The sequence below is a fragment of the Pinus tabuliformis genome, chromosome X (genome assembly GCF_031772625.1).
Source record: "Pinus tabuliformis cultivar Carrire ecotype Pingquan chromosome X, CPIR1, whole genome shotgun sequence".
Lineage (NCBI taxonomy): Eukaryota > Viridiplantae > Streptophyta > Pinopsida > Pinales > Pinaceae > Pinus > Pinus tabuliformis.
Window position 1 is genome coordinate 474,509,836 of NC_142308.1, and position 19,586 is coordinate 474,529,421.

The following is a 19,586-nucleotide window of genomic DNA, read 5'->3' on the forward strand; positions in this document are numbered from 1 at the left end:
TGGAGGATATATCAAATGGATGTGAAGACTACTTTCCTCAATGGATTGATTGAGGAATAGGTGTATATTGAGCAACCTCAGGGCTTTGAGGTGCATTGAGAGAGTCTCATGTGTGCAGGTTGAAAAAATCCATTTATGGGATAAAGAAGGCTCCATGCACATGGTATAATAGGATCAACTAATATCTTCTTGGTTTTGGCATCAGCAAGAGTGAGGTAGATCCCAACTTGTACTATTTACTTGTTGAGGGTAAGCCACTCATATTAGTACTTTATGTGGATGATCTCTTCTTGATAAGATTGTAAAAGCTCATAAGGATGTGCAAGGAGGATCTTGATTTGGAGTTGGAGATGAAGGAAATTGGCTTGTTGTACTACTTTTTGGGATTGGAGGTGTGGCAATAGATAGGAGATATTTTCTTGGAAATGGAAAGTATGTAGTTGAGATCTCGAGGAGGTTCAAGAAGGAGGATTGTTGGCCTATGTCTACATCGATGATCACTAACTTAAAGAAGGGAAGTGTTTATGAAGGTGAGTTGGTGGATCCCCACTATACAAATAGTTGATAGGTTCCTTGATGTATCTTCTCAACACTAGGCAAGATATATGTTTTGTTGTGAACACACTCAACCAATTCATGGTGGAGCTAAGACAAGTTAAATGGTGGGGAAAAAATTAGGGGCTAATATTCACAAATGGGCTAATTTTCCATGCTTTTCCAAAAAAAAATATTTGTTAATTTCCATCTTCTCTAAATAGGTTTCGCCTAAATTTTATAGAATATAATTATTTTACCTTAAAAAATGCCAAAATTTTATATAGAGACTATATAAAAATATTATAAATTTTAATGTTTTGGCAAAAATATCACCAAACATTTTATGGAGTAGATACTGTGGAATAGTGAAGCATGTGCTAAGGTACCTGTGAGGTACAATAGAGTTTGGACTGAGATATGTCAGAGTTGGAGGAGTAGAGTTGCAAGGGCACATATTATGATTGGGTAGGGATTGTTGTGGACAGAAAATCCACATCTAGATGTTGCTTCATCTTGGGATCAACCACGATCTCGTAGTACAACAAGAAGCAATAGTTAGTGGCACTTAGTTTAGTAGAGGAAAAGTATATGACAATGAGTATGGTGACCTATGAGGTAGTGTGGCTCCACAAGATGCTTGCAAGACTATTTAATCTTGAGATGGGGCCAATGGTGATTCATTATGATAATCATAGTTTCATTAAGCTCTCCGAGAATCTCGTGTTTCATGATTGGCCTAAGCACATCAAGATTTTATATCACTTCATTAGAGACAAGGTCTAGTGAGGTGAAATGATATTATACTACATTTCCATATAGGAGTAGGTGGAAGATTTATTTCCAAAACATATATTTCTAGATGTTAAAATTCTAGTGATTTTATTTTTCGGTAACTCAAGATTTATTTTGTTAATTAAATAAGTTGATGGGAACAAATAATTGCTGTGAGAAAATAAATATGGGACGATATTTGGAAATTTAACGAAGTCCTTGGAGGACCTCCTCTCAAAGGAAATAAAAGTATTTAGTAATCTCCATAAAGTTTTGAGAGAGGAGGAGGAGATATCGAGGTTGAAGTTGAGAAGCCTCTAGTTGAGCATGACCACACTATTATTAGAGGCAATAATTGAACTTTGAAATTGTTAAAATAATACAAAACTTAAGAAAGAAAAACATCTAACAACCCATCACCAACCATCTGAGGAGCTAGAAAAACATCCATATTATCAAAATGTTAGACCAAATCCATCATTAAGTAACATGTGTTACTAGTTGTACAATAGAGTTGGTGACAAAAAGGTCGACGAAATCCCTGGTTCTCGAATGCCTTTCTGGGCTCGGTATTCATCTATGAGCTTCTTGTGCAATGCATTTGCTATCTTTTGAATCATTTTATGCTGACAACCAAAAGAATTGTAGATCCATCAATGCCAACTCAGGTAAGGAGTTTCCAATATTGGCAGTGTCGAGCAAGTAGTGAAACTCCTTAATCATGTTCTTGAATACCTTATTGCCATATGAATTCTCTTCAAAATACTTTTGACCAAATGTCATCCTGTAGATTATATTGACTACTATAGTTATCACTTTTTTGCTAATTTCCACAACTATATTGGAAACCCTAGTGGACTTTTAAAAGAGAGTGGATCATCCTAGAGACTTTTTCTTCTCTTTGGGAGCAGAAGGCTTCAAGAATTTTTGTGCCCAGTAAATCTTAGAAGCATGTTGTTCACATTTGTTCTAATAATGTCCCTAGGGAAAAAAATAATCATGTTTATAGAGTTATAAAACAAGTTACTGGCACAACGCATTGTGCATCTACTTATGACAAAAGAGAAAAAACATGGTTATAATACTTGAGAAAGTGTTGGGCCATTTATGTAGAAGAGGTGACTACAGTAGGAACGGAGCCCAATCATAGAGACATAAGCAATCCATATTGTAATGTTACTAACTAGGAAATGCAGTGATTATCAAATACATGCACTTGCTACAACGAGGAAAAGCTATGATAAAATATCCACAATCAGTACACACAAAAAATAGAGCCAAATATCTGAGCCATGGTATTAAGCTGAAATATATGAGTATATCAATGATAGGAAATGGAACCTTTGCTTGCTATTGCAAGCTATGGAAAAACCCAAGTGTCAATACAACAAATCCAAGTGTCATAAAGATGTCTAGAAAATTTACTACTGTTGGTTGGAATCAATTCTATTTTTCGGCCCTCAAAAGTGCTCAGAAAATTCAGCCAAATTAATTGGAGCCTCCCCACTTAAAACCCACAAAAACCCAAAAAGGGTTTGGGCTATATCCACAAGTCATCGGTGACCCCAAATCTATGTGTTGCTCCCACTAGTCTTCCAGTGAAGTTACAAAAATCTAACTACTACAAAAATGTCCAAATCTACCTCAATGAAACCCTCTCCAACTCCTACGAAATTCTCTCCCAATATCCAAAAGTCTTCTAAATACCTGGTCTCAATGAGTGTGTAGAAACTGCCAGTAAACCCCTGTGTAGGTCCTAGAATAGACAAATTCGACGCTCCAAATGATAACACTTTCATCCTTGCAAATCTCCAAGGGAAAACTTGTCCTCCTTGAGGGAAAACCTATGCAAAACCTCTAACCAAATATCCAGTGCTTTCTTTCCTCTCCTAGCCCCACAAATTTTCTTCTGTGCCTTATGTGAAGCTTGCACGAGCTAAAATAATACCATGAAATAACTCCTCAATTGCCTAGAATTAGCTCCCCAAATTCCCTCCTAGGGTGACACTCGAAGTTCACCAAAGGAAGAGACAAAATTTCTGCTTGGAAATCCCTTATGCTGACCAACATTGGTCAACTTGGCTAAACAACTCAATAAGATCAGGTTCAGATGTTAGATTTCCAAAATATGCAAAATGAGGCCCTTCTCTTCCTTTTATAGTTGTTGCTCCCTTCTCTCCTTACGGGCTCCACCAATTCGACCTTCCTTCTTTCTCTCTTTCTCCCTAGCTTGATTTTTCTTAAGGGGTTAGATTTCCCCTTTTTGGGTGCCTACCAATTTAATTTATCTTTTCTCTGATGTTTGTACCCTCCTTTTCCTCCAAAAATTAAGTGGGGCCTCCATAACCCACTTTTCCTAAGATTTATATGCCAAGATATTTCTCAACGCCAAATTGAAAAAATGAGAATTTTACTTAGCAAAATTGTTTATTGGGTACATTACATTCCTACCCACCAAAAAGTTGTTTGTCCTCAAGCAACTACAATGTTGGATGTTGTAGAACCTATTCTGCCTTCCATGTGGCATCCTCCTCTGGTAGGTACTTCCACCTGACAAAAAAACCCATGATGGTATTTTTCCTGATCTTCCTCTCTCTCATCTCCAGGATAGCCTTCGGTACCAAAACCAAGTTCCCCTTATCATCCAAGGTTGGCAATTTTGTGGCAACTGTCACCTATTGTCCCAAGGCCTTTTTCAATAAGGACACATCGAACACATTGTGCACTTTTCTCCCTGGTGGGAGATCTAGCTCATAATATACCTCTCCAACCCACCTAATCACTTTGTATGACCCATAAAAATGTGGTTTGAGCTTCTCATCTCCCTTGTGCTTCAGTGTAGACTACCTGTATGGTTGGAGACATAGGAAAACTAAGTCCACAACCTTAAAGTGTCTCTCATCTCGGTGCCTGTCTACATACATCTTAAGTGTCTCTCAACCATGAGCTTGGAACCAAATATATTATGTCCTTATAGTATATAATCTCTTCCATCACCCAATTTTCATCATCCCCAAAAGTACCATCCTAGATCTCACATTCCTTATGATTCTTGGAGTACTCTACCAACAACTATGCCTTCCAATCCTGAGTGATATCTATGAGTGAGAGTGTCATGAGCCTCCTAGAGAGTGCATCTACCACTATGTTCTAATTTCCCTTGATATACTCTATCTCGAAATCATAAGCCTGGGTCTTGCTGACCCACTTTTGTTGCCTCTCCTAAAGCTTCCTCTACTCCAAAAAGAATTGAACACTGTTGTGATTAATATTCACCTTGAACCTGTTGCCCACCAAGTACTACCATAATTTGGCCAAAGCATGCATAATGGCTAACATATCCTTATTATATATATACTATAACCTATCATGCATTTGTAACGTCTGGCTCTTGAATGCAATTGGATGATCTCCTTGCATAAAAAATGACCCAATACCCACTCCAGATGCATTGCACTCTAACACAAAAGGCTATGAAAAGTTAGGTAGGGCCAAGACTAGACAACTACTCATCACTCTCGTGAGGCGCTCAAAATCCTCCTGTGCCATGTCTGTCTACACAAACTCCCCTTTTCTCATCAAATTTGTAAGGGATGCCACCAACTGAGAAAATGCCTTCACAAACCTCCTGTAGTAGGTACATATAACCAGGAACCCCCATAACTCTATCACATTCCTGGGCATAGGCCAATCTAGAATGGCCCTAATATTCTCTTAATGAACTCTAACTCCATCCTCCCCAATCATGTTTCCCATATACAACATATTACTCAACCCAAAATCGCACTTGGACATCTTGGCATAAAATTTCTACTCCTCCAGGATGCGTAAGACCACCTCCAAGTGTTGTAGGTGCTCCTCCCAAGTCCCGATGCATATTAGAATGTCATTAAAGAACACTATCACAGATAGGTGTAATTTCTTGTAGAAAAAATGGTTCATATAATACTAGAAGGTCATTGGCACATTGGTTAGCCCAAAGGGCATCACCAAGAACTTAAAGTGCCTATAGTGGCATTAGAATGCAATATTTGAGATATCTTACTCTCTCACTCGAATCTGATGGTATCCCTAATGCAAGTCTATCTTAGAGAAGTATTTAAACCCTCTAAGCTCATCCATCAACTTATCTATGCATGGAATAGGGTAATGTTTCTTCAACATCTTCTTATTCAAGGCCCTATAGTCAACACATGCGAAGTGTCCCATCCTTCTTCTTCACTAACACAATTGAAGAAGCAAAGGGTCTAGAATTGGGCCTAATGTACCCTGAGGCCAAAAACTCCTGGATAGATCTCTCAATATCATCCTGATATGCCTTGGGATGCCTATAGGGAGTGACAATGACTACATGCACCCCTCCTCAATCTCTATAGTGTGCTTGTTGCCACTGCTTCCTCGACTTTGAGATACACAACTCTATTGCCACGCTATGTCTCCATGTCTCAAATCAAACACCATCCCATGAGCTGACATAGTCTGTGGTGGGTATGAATGCATGCCCCTCAACACTACCAACTTCCCATCGGGCTCCATGAACTCCATGTATAGCTTCTTCCAATCAGTAGTGACATGCCCCCAGAGAATATAACCACTAGAAACCCATCACCACATTAGTGTCTAGTACATCAACTACAAAGAAATGATCAGTCACTGAATATTCCCCATGGTCAGAGTCAGACTAAGAACATATCTCATGCACTGCATGGTCCTGTCTCCTGGTACCAAGACTAAGAACCCCTCAAAATCCTTTGTGTCTATACCACTACTCTCCATCATATGAGCATCAATGAAATTATGGGTAGCTCTTGTAACAACCCCGGTTAAAAATCCATGTAATAAAGTTAATAAAGGAAAAATAATAACCAAGGTCATGGGACACGTATTCCAAGCTGATTGCTGGCCAAAAACATAGTGATGGGGATCATTGGTGATTAATAAATGACTATGGAAATTGGCAAAGGAAAAGTGGCATTAATTGGAATTTATTTATGAAAATAAAGGAAAATAGGAGAAAATTAAGGTGAAATCTCAAATATTTGCATGTGAGGAAAATTGAAGGAAAATTAGAGGAAATTGAAGAAAATAGAGACCTTAATGATAAAAAATATTTTGAGGATCAGTTCACAACCTTTTGTGCCATTTTTAGCTTGGAGTTCTCTTCCATTTCTCTCTCTCTCATATTCTTGCACACTTAAAGTTTCTTGGAGCACTCTTGGAGGATTGTGGCATACGTTGGATTTGGAGAAATAAGGCAAAGGAAAAGTAAAAAAGTGCAAGAGGACATCGTGATCAACAACTAAAACGAGTTTACTTTGCAGGTACTGAGTTGTATGTATGATTTCCTTGCTAGTTTTGACATGCATGACATATGCATGTGGTTGTTTGATTACGATATGTCATTGGCATGGTGGATTTCCTGGATTGGCAGTGATTTTGCCTAGCCTTGCCATTTCTTGGATAACCATGGTGTCGTGGGTTTTCCAATTTTATTTTCTGATTGGTGTTCATGTTCTTTATGGCTATGGTTTGAGTTATTAGTTCCTAGAGCCTTGGTTGGAAAAACACTCTTGAAGCCATGAAACAACTTGGGTTGAGTTACTAGTCCTAGAAGCCTTGGTTAGATAAATGCTTTGGATCCCTTGGTGGGTTGATTTACTAGTTCTGGAGATCTTGTTGGACAAATGCTATGGAGCCCTGCGACAACTGTGGGTTGAGTTACTATTCCTGGAGCCGAGTTGAAACAAATTCTCTGGAGCCTTGCGACAACTGTGGGTTGAGTTACTATTCCTGGAGCTGGGTTGAAACAAATTCTCTGGAGCCCTGGACAACTTAGGTAGAGACCAATCTGTGATGTTAGTGATGTTCAACCGTCAGGTGGAATCACTGGTTGAGGGTTGAGGTGGTTTGGCCTCTAGAAGCCCTGGTTCGGTTTTGTTTGGTTTTTTCCATGAGATCCCACATTCATTCTTGGAATATGGCATGGGGGTGATTGGCTGAAAGGGATATTTGGTTCATTCTAATCTATGGTCGGGTGGTACATGGAAGTCCCTGACTTGGTTGGATTTTGCATATGCTAATAAGAGTTATTTCCTCTTGTATTTCATAAGTACTTTTATTTGTTATTATATAGCTTTGATGGCTGGTTTATCATGATGTATATGTTATTCATTTACTGGTTATATGCTAGTCATGAGATGCATAGTGGCTATGGATCTTGACATGTTTTGATTGATTAAGGAATGTTTAATGAATGTATGAGCTAAAGATGTTAATGCAACTATTATTAGAGGGCATTAGACCTTCTTGACCATTCTCAGATAAGTATGAGATCCCTATGTTCATATATGTAATTATGACCTGTAGATTACATGTTCATGAAGCGTTTGATGAAATGTCTGTAATGGTCAGGCCTGGTTAGGTCAAGTTCTTGTATAAGTTTGTATGGAAGGTTTTTTCCTTATGTCATTAATTTTTCTAGAAAGTTTCATTAAGTTATGGGTAGTGGTTTGGGGACTAGCCCTGAATGAGTGCCTCAGACTCACAGTCGCAAGAATAGACTGGGTGAAAAAGATTGTAGTCACTCCCTTTCAAGATTATGCATGCAATTGGAGGGTTACAGTTGAATTCTTGCAGTGCTGTGCCAATGTTTGGGAGTCTAGGACACTAAAAAGAGGTTTAACTTAGGGTTTGGGCACCTAGAAGGGTGGTTTAGCCCTTGGGGGTCCTCTAGCACCTAAGGGAAGTCAATAAGCTTTTGGTTTTGTCAATTCCACTTCCTTAAGGGGATCTAGGAAGTTGAGTCATATCATAGTAACTCTTTGTCATATCTTTACCCCAGAGGACTAGTGAACTTGGGTAAGTGTGGGAGGAGGGTGTTATAGGGTGGTATCAGAGCTCCCGGGTTCAACTCTAGGACTGGATGGGAAGAATGTGTTTTTCATGCATGCATGCAGGTTATATATGTGTTTGATATGTATGCATGGTGGCGGTGATTGTTACAATTGTGTTGTCATGTAGAAGTTAATGATGTTTTTGTTGGGATGTGTTTGTCATGCATGATGTTGGCATATTGATATGGTTATGTGTATATACATGTATCATGCTAATATGGATTGATTTTTCAAACAAGATAACCTCCCCTAAACTTCACTAAGGTATGGTTAATTATGTTTATGTTTGGTTTATTTGACATAGTATGTTTGCAGGAAAGAGATCAATATGAGTAGCAAAATGGTGGACTAAATTCACGTGACTCTCCCTATAGATCAGATCGGAAGCATGGTGATGAGTACTCCCCTCACATAGAAAATACATTGAGAAGTTTGAAGGCATAAATAAGGAGTTGCAAAATGGATAATGACAGGATAATTCAATCATAGGAAAGTCTTGTTAGGGAACATGAGAAACAAGCAGAGGTTAATGTAGTAATTCTTTAGAGTCTATCAGATTTGCAGAGATCGGGACCACTTAGGATCAATCATGGACACGAGGAAATGACAAATGGGGCATATGGAAGTAGGTCTCGATCAGGACACATGCTGGATAGAGAGGATACAATTAGATATGGAATATTTTTGATACAACTGACCGGAGGGGCAATGATTATGGGTTCTATCCTAGTTCTGGTTCAAAGATACAGTATGGTCAACACCATCACCATCCGTATAGGAGGAGTGAGAAGAAATACTTTCCATAGGAATTCGAGAAAGAAAAGCCTCGTACATTTGACGAGGAAATGAAGAAGTCACACAATGTAGAAGCATGGTTTCTTGGGATGAATAAGTTCTTTCGATTGCATGACTATTGAGAGAACATGAAATATATAATGGCTATCTTTAGTCTTAAAGGTAAATACATGAAGAATCTCAGAGGAATTCGGGAAGAGGATTTGACTTGGAGGGAGTTTGAGAGACTTTTCAGGAAGAAGTATCTATCTGTGAGATACTATGATGACATGGAAAATGAAATTTATGAGCTGAAGATGGGATCAATGACATATGAGGAGTACAAGACTAATTTATTGGAGTTATTGAGGTATGTGGCTTATATTAAGGAGGAGAAAGTGAATATTCAAAGATTCATCAGTGGGTTGTTGGTAGCATTCAAAGACACGATTGATTTTGATGAGCCTATATCATTGGAGGAAGCCATTAGAAAGTTGAAACATTATTATGAGATACCGAAGCACATGTCTGAATCTAAACATGAATGGAAAGGTAATGAAAATACTAAGGGAAAAAGGGATAAGAAGCGAGGAAGACAACAGGACACAGGTAACAAAGAGAATGCAACACCACACAAGAAGTTCAATGCATTTGACAAAGGATAGGGATTTCGATATGAGAAGCAGAACAGGGGTGAAGGACGGAAGCCTTTACAATGTTGGACTTGTGGTAATGATCATCTCCACAAAATCAGGGTGACAGACCATAGATCTATAGTGCTCAGGAGGCACAAGCAGTGGGGGATGTTGGGCAAAGTATTCCTTGGATTTATGCAACGTTGGATAATAGGCAGGCAGATCATCAAACATCTATTATTGAGATGGATGATAAGCTTTGTGATCAAGTTGTTTCTATTTTGATTGACCTAGATATAATTATAATTATATTAATCCTGATCTGGTTGATAAGTGTGGTTTGAATAAAGAAATGCATGAAAATTATTGGATAGTGAAGTTGGCTACAAGTACTAAGAAAATGGTTCATCATTGGGAAAGAGCTTGTGCATTTGAGTTGAATGGCATGCCTAAAAATAGGCACATCTAAATGTGCTTCCATTGGGATCATACAATATGATTATGGGTATGGATTGGTTGTATATTCACAGGACTAAGGTGGATTGTTATGAAAAGGCTATGATGAAAATGGAGAACATAGAATCTTGCAGGGTAAGAAGAAGGCAACCTCAGTTAGGATGGCTACAACTATGTAGACAAAGCGTAGTCATAGGAAATGTGTTCGAATATATTATATTCCTTGGAAGGTAATAATGTATTTGTATTATGTCGGAAGTTGTCCACAATCTTATGTAAAAGAGTAATACATTATATCCCATATTTATTATGGCATAGTATACTCTTGTATCCATTTATTATATAAAGCGCTGTTATTTTGGAGAATTATATCATCCCACATTTAATATGTGAGAGTAATTCTTCCACATCTCTGGGTATATAATAGGGTCAAGGGAGCCTCTTAAGAGAAATACCATTTTGTGATACCATCAAATCTTATCCTATGCTTACAACATACTACTATTTGTATCGGGTTATTCGTAGTTTCTCTCTTTATAAGATTATAGGATATTTCTGGAGATAATAGAAGACAATAGTTGCTCTCTTTGTAAGATTGTAGGATATTTCTGGAGATAATAGAAGACAACCTTCCCGTGGACGTAGCCCAATTGGGTGAACCACGTATATCTGTTGTATTCTTTTTCCTTGTTCTCTTTCTGTTCTTATTTATATGTTGATATATTGTTGGTTTCTTAGATAGATAACTAGTTTAGTAGATCTAATATTCTAACATGATATTAGAACCATGAAGACTATGATCTAACATATTCTCAACGTGTATCTTCTTTTTTTATTACCTGGGCACTCATTATTTTTTGTATATTTGCTTTCTATCTGGTCTCCATTAGGCTTCTCTTCAGATCTGGGCATGATTCTACATATTTGAGTTTTTTTCTCATAACCCTGACTTTGTTAGGTAGTTTTTTTTTTCAAGGGGCTCTTGATTATTTTTCTATAAGATCTATATGGTTTTTGGATTCTCCTTAAGGAGATCTATCTTTCAATTGTAAGAGCTATGATTTTCATCTAGTTTTTTGGTCCTTTCTTTGTAGGGTGGAAGATTGGCAGACTGAACGTTTAGATCATAATTTCGACCTCATTTGTTGTATTCTTTTTCCTTGTTCTCTTTCTATTCTTATTTATATGTTGATATATTGTTGGTTTCTTAGATAGATAGCTAGTTTAGTAGATCTAATATTCTAACATGGTATCAGAGCCATGGCTACTATGATCTAGCATCTTCTTTGAATTTAACCATCAACATGTATCTTCATTTTTTATTACTTCGGCACTCATTATTTTTTGTAGATTTTCTTTCTATCTAGTCGCCATTAGGCTTCTCTTTAGATCTAGGCATGATTCTACATATTTGAGTTTTTTTTTCTCATAACCCTGACTTTGTTATGTAGTTTTTTGCAGATTTTTTTTTCAAGGGGCTCTTGATTATTTTTTTGTAAGATCTATATGGTTTTTGGATTCTCCTCAAGGAGATCTATCTTCCAGTTGTAAGATCTATGATTTTTGTCTAGTTTTTTGGCCTTTTTTTTTAGCAGGGCGGAAGATTGGCAGACCAAGGGTTTAGATCAGAATTTTGGAAACATAAGTGGATGCAGAGTGGCTGCGCCATTTCCAAAAACTAGTTATAATGAGCATTTGGAGCATTATTGAGTGTTTTTTGTTTTGACACTCGACGTTTTTTGTCAGATATGTTACCTTTTGTGTAGAATTTCCTAGAACAGAGTAGATATTTTGGTTCCTCTCGCCGAGCTACCCAATTTCAAAAAAAAAAATCTCAAACGAAGTACTAGAAGAAAAATTATCGTTGATTTAAGATTGACAATTTTTTCAGGTTTTCTGGTGATGGCAGAACAAACTGCAGAAATTTACAGTTTTCTATCCACTTTTTCTCTTGTCATTTCTTGCATTTGGGTTTATATTTCTTGTCAAAATTTCTATCATTATGACTTCAGAAGTAGCTTTTGTTCCTAACCTTGTTGGCTCTAACTTTCTTGCACGGAAAAGGAAAATGATTAATGTTCTCAGGAGTATGAATCTATGGAGGTTGGTTAATGGTGAACATGAGAAACCTACAAATGCTCAAGCCTTAATTAAATGGGAAGAAAAGTGTGATCAAGAAAGAGGGCTCATTGGTCAAATGGTTTGAGATAATCTTGAGGTAAGTATTGAGGTAGAAGACAACCCGGTTGAGGTATGGATAATTCTCGCTTCTTTATTTGATAAATCTGATGATGTTTCTGCTTATTACCTTGAAAGGAAGATTCATGAACTAGATCCTACTAATTTTGATAGAGTAGAATTATATCTCGCTGAATTGAAAACATTAAATGAAAAGTTAAATAATTGTGGTAAATATTACAAGAAGACAGACACTGCTCTTATCATTCTTATAGAACAAAAATTGCCATCTTGTTTTGATATGTTCATCCAAACTAGGAATTGGGCTCTTGAGTCATCTCAAAGTACCACAAAACCTATTTTTGATGATTTCTGTAAGTGTTGATCAATGAGAAATAAAGGTTGATTACTTTAGGACAAGTCTCACCTAATAAATCTCTTATGGCACATAATAAGAATCCTAAGAAAAGTTTTAATAATGCCAAAGGTTCTTATTCACTCACTTTTAATCATACTAATAATAATGGTCATGCTTCTTAAGCACATCATGAAAATATTAAGAGCAAGAAAGTGTATGATCCTTGTAAGCATTGTGGTAAAACTAACCATCCTAAAAAGAATTTCTTTAAAGCAAAACGTTTAATGACTAAAGCTAACAAGAAAAATTCTAATGAATCTCAAGTAGCTTTATGTGCATCTCTTGTTTCGTCTCTAATGTGGAATGGATAATGGATTCTGGTGCTTTTAAACATATGACTAGTAATGCTTCTTTATTTACATCTAATGACACTAATAATCACTCATCTCAAAAAGTTTTTATTGGTGATGGTAAACAACTTTCTGTAATGGGTTATGGTAATATTAATGTTGCTAATGGTCAATTGGAAGATTTTTTTTCATGTTCAAAACATGCCCATCAAATTACTTTCTATTTTGTCGTGCATGTCATAAATGTTTTAAATTTGAATCTTGACCTGATAAATATGTTCTTAAAGATATCAACCAAAATTACAAAGTAGTCTCTTCTGGCCCCGTTGATCATACAATTGGTTTATATCAATTCGCTGGTTTTAATTCAACTAAGAGACAACCCTTTTATTCCTATGTTGTTCATGTTGATAAACTAAGTCAGTTATGGCATGAAAGATTGTGTCACTTGAATTATGGTAAAATGCAAATGATAACTAAAATGGTTCATGGTTTGCCTAATATTTCTTCTACTACCGGTGTTTGTGAAGGATGTGTTCTTGGTAAACATCATAGAGAAATGTTTGATAAAGGTAAATCCCAACATGCTAAAACACCTTTGCAATTAATTCATAGTGATATCTGTGGTCCTCTTGAAGTTCCTTCAATATATCATGCAGTTTATTTTCTTACCTTTATTGATGACTTTAGTAGAAAATCTTGGGTTTATTTTTTGAAAAATAAAAGTGAAACATTTGTAAAATTTCAAGAATTTAAATCCATGGTTGAAAATGCATCTAGTAAGAGTATTAAAACCTTGTGATCTGAAAATGGGGGGTAATTTGTTAAGAAAGAATTTGATGCATATTTATCTAAACATGGTATTCAACATCAAAAGGCTGTTCCTTACACACCTCAACAAAATGGTGTTGTTGAAAGGAAAAACATAACTTTAGTTGAAATGGCTAGATGTATGCTTTATTCTAAAGGATTGCATAAGAAATTTTGGGTTGAAGCCATCTGTTGTGCTAATTTTATTTTAAATAGAGTTCCTACTAAATATGTTAAGCATGTTACCCCTGAGGAAAAATGGAATGGATGTAAACCAAATATTAGTAATTTTAAGGTGTTTGGTTGTGAATGTTGGGCTCATATTCCTAATGAAAAATGGAAAAAGTTAGAACCCAAATCTCACAAGTGTATCTTCATTGGTTATGATGAGAATTCCAAGGCTTATAGGTTGTTTTATCCTTCTAATCAAAGTGTCATAATCAAAAGGGATGTTCAATTTCATGAAGTCTCTTCCCCACTCGAGTCTGTAGAATCTCATGTTACCCTGAATTTACCAATACCACCTGTTACTCCTATTCCTGTTACTCCTTCTTCCAGTTCTGTGCCTCTTATTGATCTTGATTCTTCCTCTCCCTCAAGTATTCCACCTAAAACTCATGAAGCTCCTAAAGTGACACATTTTCCTTCTACTCTTCCTGTTTGGGCTCAGAAAACTCTTGAATCAGCTAGTAGTGAGGTCGAAAATCCTTCTGACACTCGTCGAACTAGATCTAACTTTGCTCTTATGACCAAAGTTTTGGCCACATATGATCTTACTACTTATGCTCAAGATAAGAGTAAGCCTCATTGGGAACAAGCTATGCATGCTGAATATGAATATCTTTTGAGAAACAAGACTTGATTTCTTGTTCCTCTTTCTTTAGGAAAGAATTTAGTTGGATGTAAATGGGTTTATAAAACTAAGTTCACTGCAAAAGGACAAATCAAAAAGCATAAAGCTAGATTAATTGAAATATGTTTTAATCAACTTGAAGGTATTGATTATAATGAAACTTTTGCTTCTGTTGCTAAAATGAACACAATATGAACCATTTTATCACTTGCTGCATCTTATAAGTGGGAAATTCATCAAATGGATGTTAAAAGTGCCTTTTTAAATGGTGATCTTACTAAAGAAATTTATATGCAACAAGCTCCTGGTTTTATTTTTGCTGAATCCTCAAGTTTAGTATGCAAATTACACAAAACTTTATATGGTCTCAAACAAGCATCTAAGGCTTGGTATGATAAAATTGACGCATATTGATTGAATAATGTTTTTAAGCATTGCATATCGGATCCAAATATGTATGTTAAGAAGTTTGGTAATAATGTCCTCATTATTGTTTTATATGTGGATGATCTAATTATCACTGGCAGATTGATGAGCCTCGATATTGCAACAAGAATGCTGCAACTCCCAAGGCTACCAAATTTAATTATCAACCCGGGGTTTGTATAAAATTAAGAGGTATAGGCACTATATGGGCAGCATACAATGTGTCCTACCTTTGTTGTCATGATGTAATGTAATGCATGTATTGAAGTCAAATCCTAAACTAATTGCAAAAAATGAAATGCTCGAAATGGAAATCTTAACGTATTGCAAGAAAGAAAGTACAAGGAAAGAAACTAATTGCATAAAGATCATGAACTAAATGTAAAATAAACCTAGATAACCCTATTGATCACATTTAATGATTTAAACTAACTGAGCATGGAATCTGATCTAGGGAGTATTAACTACTGCATGCATGTGCTAATTAAGAAATAAAAAAAAAAAACTATTTTTCTTTATCTTTTCATTTTATGAATGTAAATGCTAATCATCACTTGTTCTTTGGCAAGGGAGACAGGTATGGAGGAAGAGGGTTAGAATGGTATTAATAATATGGAGGTTAAGTAGAGGCCTAATCCTAGCTTCAGTGATGATTTTGCTAAATTCAGGCTCAGAAGATGCTGCTATAGGATTTCCTACAGGAAAATTACAGGATGTTACAAATTTACTATACGAAGTTATAATTCATCGAATGACCAAGAAAATCAAATCCAAATTGGATGGGACAAATTTTGTTATTGAATAAGATGTCTTAGGTCTCCATTCCAAGTGGAATCACTCAAAAAGACCTCTATTAACCCATGCTAAAAAAATAGCGGAAAATTACTAGTCTAAAATCTAGAAATTCGAGAACTAATGAGCTAGTAAATCTATAAAATGCCTAACCTAATCAAGTGCAAATGCAATTGGGTAATTTTTGTTATGAACTAGAATTTTTTTTGTGGTCTAATTCAAGTGGAACCAACTTTATTGAAGCTCGTTAGCATTCTCTAAAAAATACAAGAAATTTACTATTATTTGCCACAAAGGAGTTCTAGAAATCTAGATTTGGGAATAAGCAAACTAATCCAAGTAGCTCAATGATTACTATGACCTTCCAAAGATTTTCCAAGGATGAAATGATGCTTGTGATCCTGCAAAATAACTTACATCAACCATTTAACCCAATCCTACAACAAAAAATCATTAATACTAAATGCAGAAATAGAAAGAAATAAGAACAAGAGATGCATGTGATAAAGAAGTGTAAAGAAGAAAAGTAAACGATATAAAAGGGCTCTGAGGCTCCTAGGATGGACAAGACCAAGGAAACACAGATTCCTATGGAGGATACCAAGACTTAGAAGTTGAACATGACACCAATGTTCATTACTTCCATCAATACAATTACATCCCTACAAGAAATGACAATGGCGCTGCAAAAATACGAGTTATCTCCACAAGAAGACTAATAAAAATATCCCCCTAGAGGAAAATTCGACTTGGTACTCATACAAAATGATTAGGAATCATTCCCCATGAAAGGAGTAAGCTTTCCCCACCAAAATCCCTTGATTAGTGGATCTGGTTCCCAATACTAGGAATTTGTATTAAATGGCAGGAAAGTCATTCCTAGATTTTCTCAATCAGTGGAGCTCCACAATCTGTGCCATAATTCCATAATATCTTGTTGATTTATTATTTAATATTGATCCTCCTGTAGTAGGGAGCAAGTCCCTAAATTATCTCCTCCTCCAAATCTTCATAATTTGCCCAATATTCTCACAATATTCCACAAAAATAAATAATATTAGGCACAAATATGCAATTATTCATAAACCTTCCTAATGAACGTATTAAAGTTAAAAATGAATTTTCTAATGCAAAAAGAGAGGTTTAATATGCTGAAGGATGGCAAGATGGGCCTTAATTTATGTTTAGTTTAGAGGCCCATCATATCCCCATGCTGAAAGTGTTTCTCATCCTCTAAGAAACTTAGTGGATTCATTCTACCTCATTCATGGCCCTGGCAACTTCTCTCTTATGCATTCATTAGTGCTTTCTCTTAAGAATATTGGCTGTAAGTTCTACAAGGACAAGCCCAAAAATGTAGTTGTTATTTTCATGATTGTTTAACTGTGTTTCAAGCAAAAAAACATAACTTTTCTCTTTGTAAGTGAACTTTGTTGGCTTGTAGATCCATTTCATTCATATCATCTCCCTTGAAACCTTCATTCCATTTTCACTCATTTTTCCAAAACTGCTTGTGCATAGAAAAAATCACAGTGTTTCTTGAGACCATTAGCCTGCCTTCTTCCCCTTATTCAAGACGAGTTCTTGAATATTTTTCAGTTTGGAAACGTCTTCCACATCCTTTTCTAACCTTGTTCTACCTTGTTACACCATTTGGACACCTTTGAAACCTTCAAAATGCCTTTAGATGAGAACTAGGACATCCTGTAGTGTCAAAAATACAGGAAACCCTATTAAAACTACTGGAAACCATGTTAAAACTATAGGAAACCCGTTTTGAGCATAAATGATAGTCTGAGCCTAGGGTAAGCCCTCAACTTGACTTCCATGCCTTTCTCCCATTTCTATAACATATTTTAGGCATTGGACAAAAACTAGAAAGAGATTAGAGACCTCTTGGAAAGCCTCTTTTCATCGCTGCAATTTGAGTTCTATTTTGATGGTGAATGCCTTATTTCCTTTTGTTGCCTTCTTCTTCTCTTTTATGGCTTAGATGATTGCCTAATGGCCTTGGAGTTCTCTATTTTGATTAGGTCTCTCTTAGGCACTACCATTTTGGGTTTTAGCACAATTTGTTCCTTTCTTCCTTCTTGTAGTAGCATTCTGCCTTCCTGTAGCAGTCATTCCTCCTCTTTTAGGGTCTTCTTACTATATGGGAATGATGAGAAATGATGTAGAGGGATTGGAGGATGGTGATAGGGCTTAGAGGGAGTAGTGTAGGTTTGTGAAAATGGAGAGGATGCTTTGTTTGTTTTTTCAAGAAATTTTCAGGGTGAGACAAAGTGTAAGGTTTGTTCTTGAAATTATGAAATGGGATGGATGAATGATGGATAGATAGTGAATGTGAAGTGGATGGAGGGCTTGGTGTGCTTTGGTGGCTTTGTATTTGTAGAATTTTCTTCTTTTAACTGTTGTCCCCATTCCTTGAAATCATCACCCTCCCTAATTTGACTTTTCCACATTGCATGAGTGAATGAGTGAGTTGAAATTAACTAGTTGAAGGTGGACGAGACTGCTGACCCATCCTTAGCTTATAAAACCTCATCTCTCATGCATTGACAACAAATTTATAACTATAATATGCTTAAGAGAAGAGATCAAGAATATTGCATACCCATACCTACCCAATGGTTGTTGGAGAGACATGCATGCTGCTGCTGAGTTGATGTTGTTGTGCTGCTCATGACTCAGGTACATCTTCTTGACTGCCTTTTTCTTTTTTGTTGATCTTATTTTGTTGATGGGTTGTCTTCTTGTTGATGTGCAGGTGTTGGCTTCCTATGTTGCTGCTGACCTCTAGAGGAGTGTCATTTTGCCTGTAGTCATGCTTCTTCTCTCTCAATCATTGTGTTGAAGGTTAGGTCTGGAGTTGCTATTTTTTTCTTTAGAATAGGCTGCTACAGGATTTCCTACAGGAAAACTACAGGATGTCCTGTAGCTGTCTTTTTCTTGAATTTTTGCATCCTTCCTTTGCTCTAAGGGTGAAAATGAATTGGAATGAGTGGAAGGTGTGGTCATGGAGTGGCAGGTTGTTATAGCACCATTTACCACTCTTGGTAGATCTAATGCTTTGGTTATGGCCTAGGGAAACCCTTCCTTTCTAGACTTGGTCCAAAATCTAAAAAACAACATTTTATTTAAAGATAGAGGAGGAATGACCCGTTATAGAGTTTTATGAACCCAACGTTTCGGACAACCAAGTGAATCCATCATCATAATAAATGATTAAGTAATTAATTAAAAAAAAACGACCTAATTTTCTAGATTAACTATTTCATAACCTATATATATACCCTAAATATAGCTCATGTATACATCATTAATATCTTTAGAATATCTATTGAAGCACCCCTGATGATGTATATGTGTTAAAACACTTAAAAATAATAAATCTCCTTAATTTCGGGTGGAGTTTATGGGTTTTACTTGTTACTCACCTACTGTAGCCCGTGGCCCAACTGTTTCCCAACTGAAAAAACTAATTTGGAGAAGTATAAATAAACCTCCATGGGAAGGCCTAAGGGGGAGAAGATATGAGATATTGATATTATAGTTGATTGATCCCTGATCGAGTCTGAAGAAATCCCTGTGCCTCCTGCACTCCCCAAGCTTTAGGAAACTCTTGTTTCCTCTTTTGAGATATCCTTCATCCCTCTTGTGATATCCTTGTGTATGTTGATGGAGGAAGATTGCTGAGGCCGGGACAGGACAGATCCAGAGGACGGTTCCACTTGGAGTTGGAGGAAGACTCAG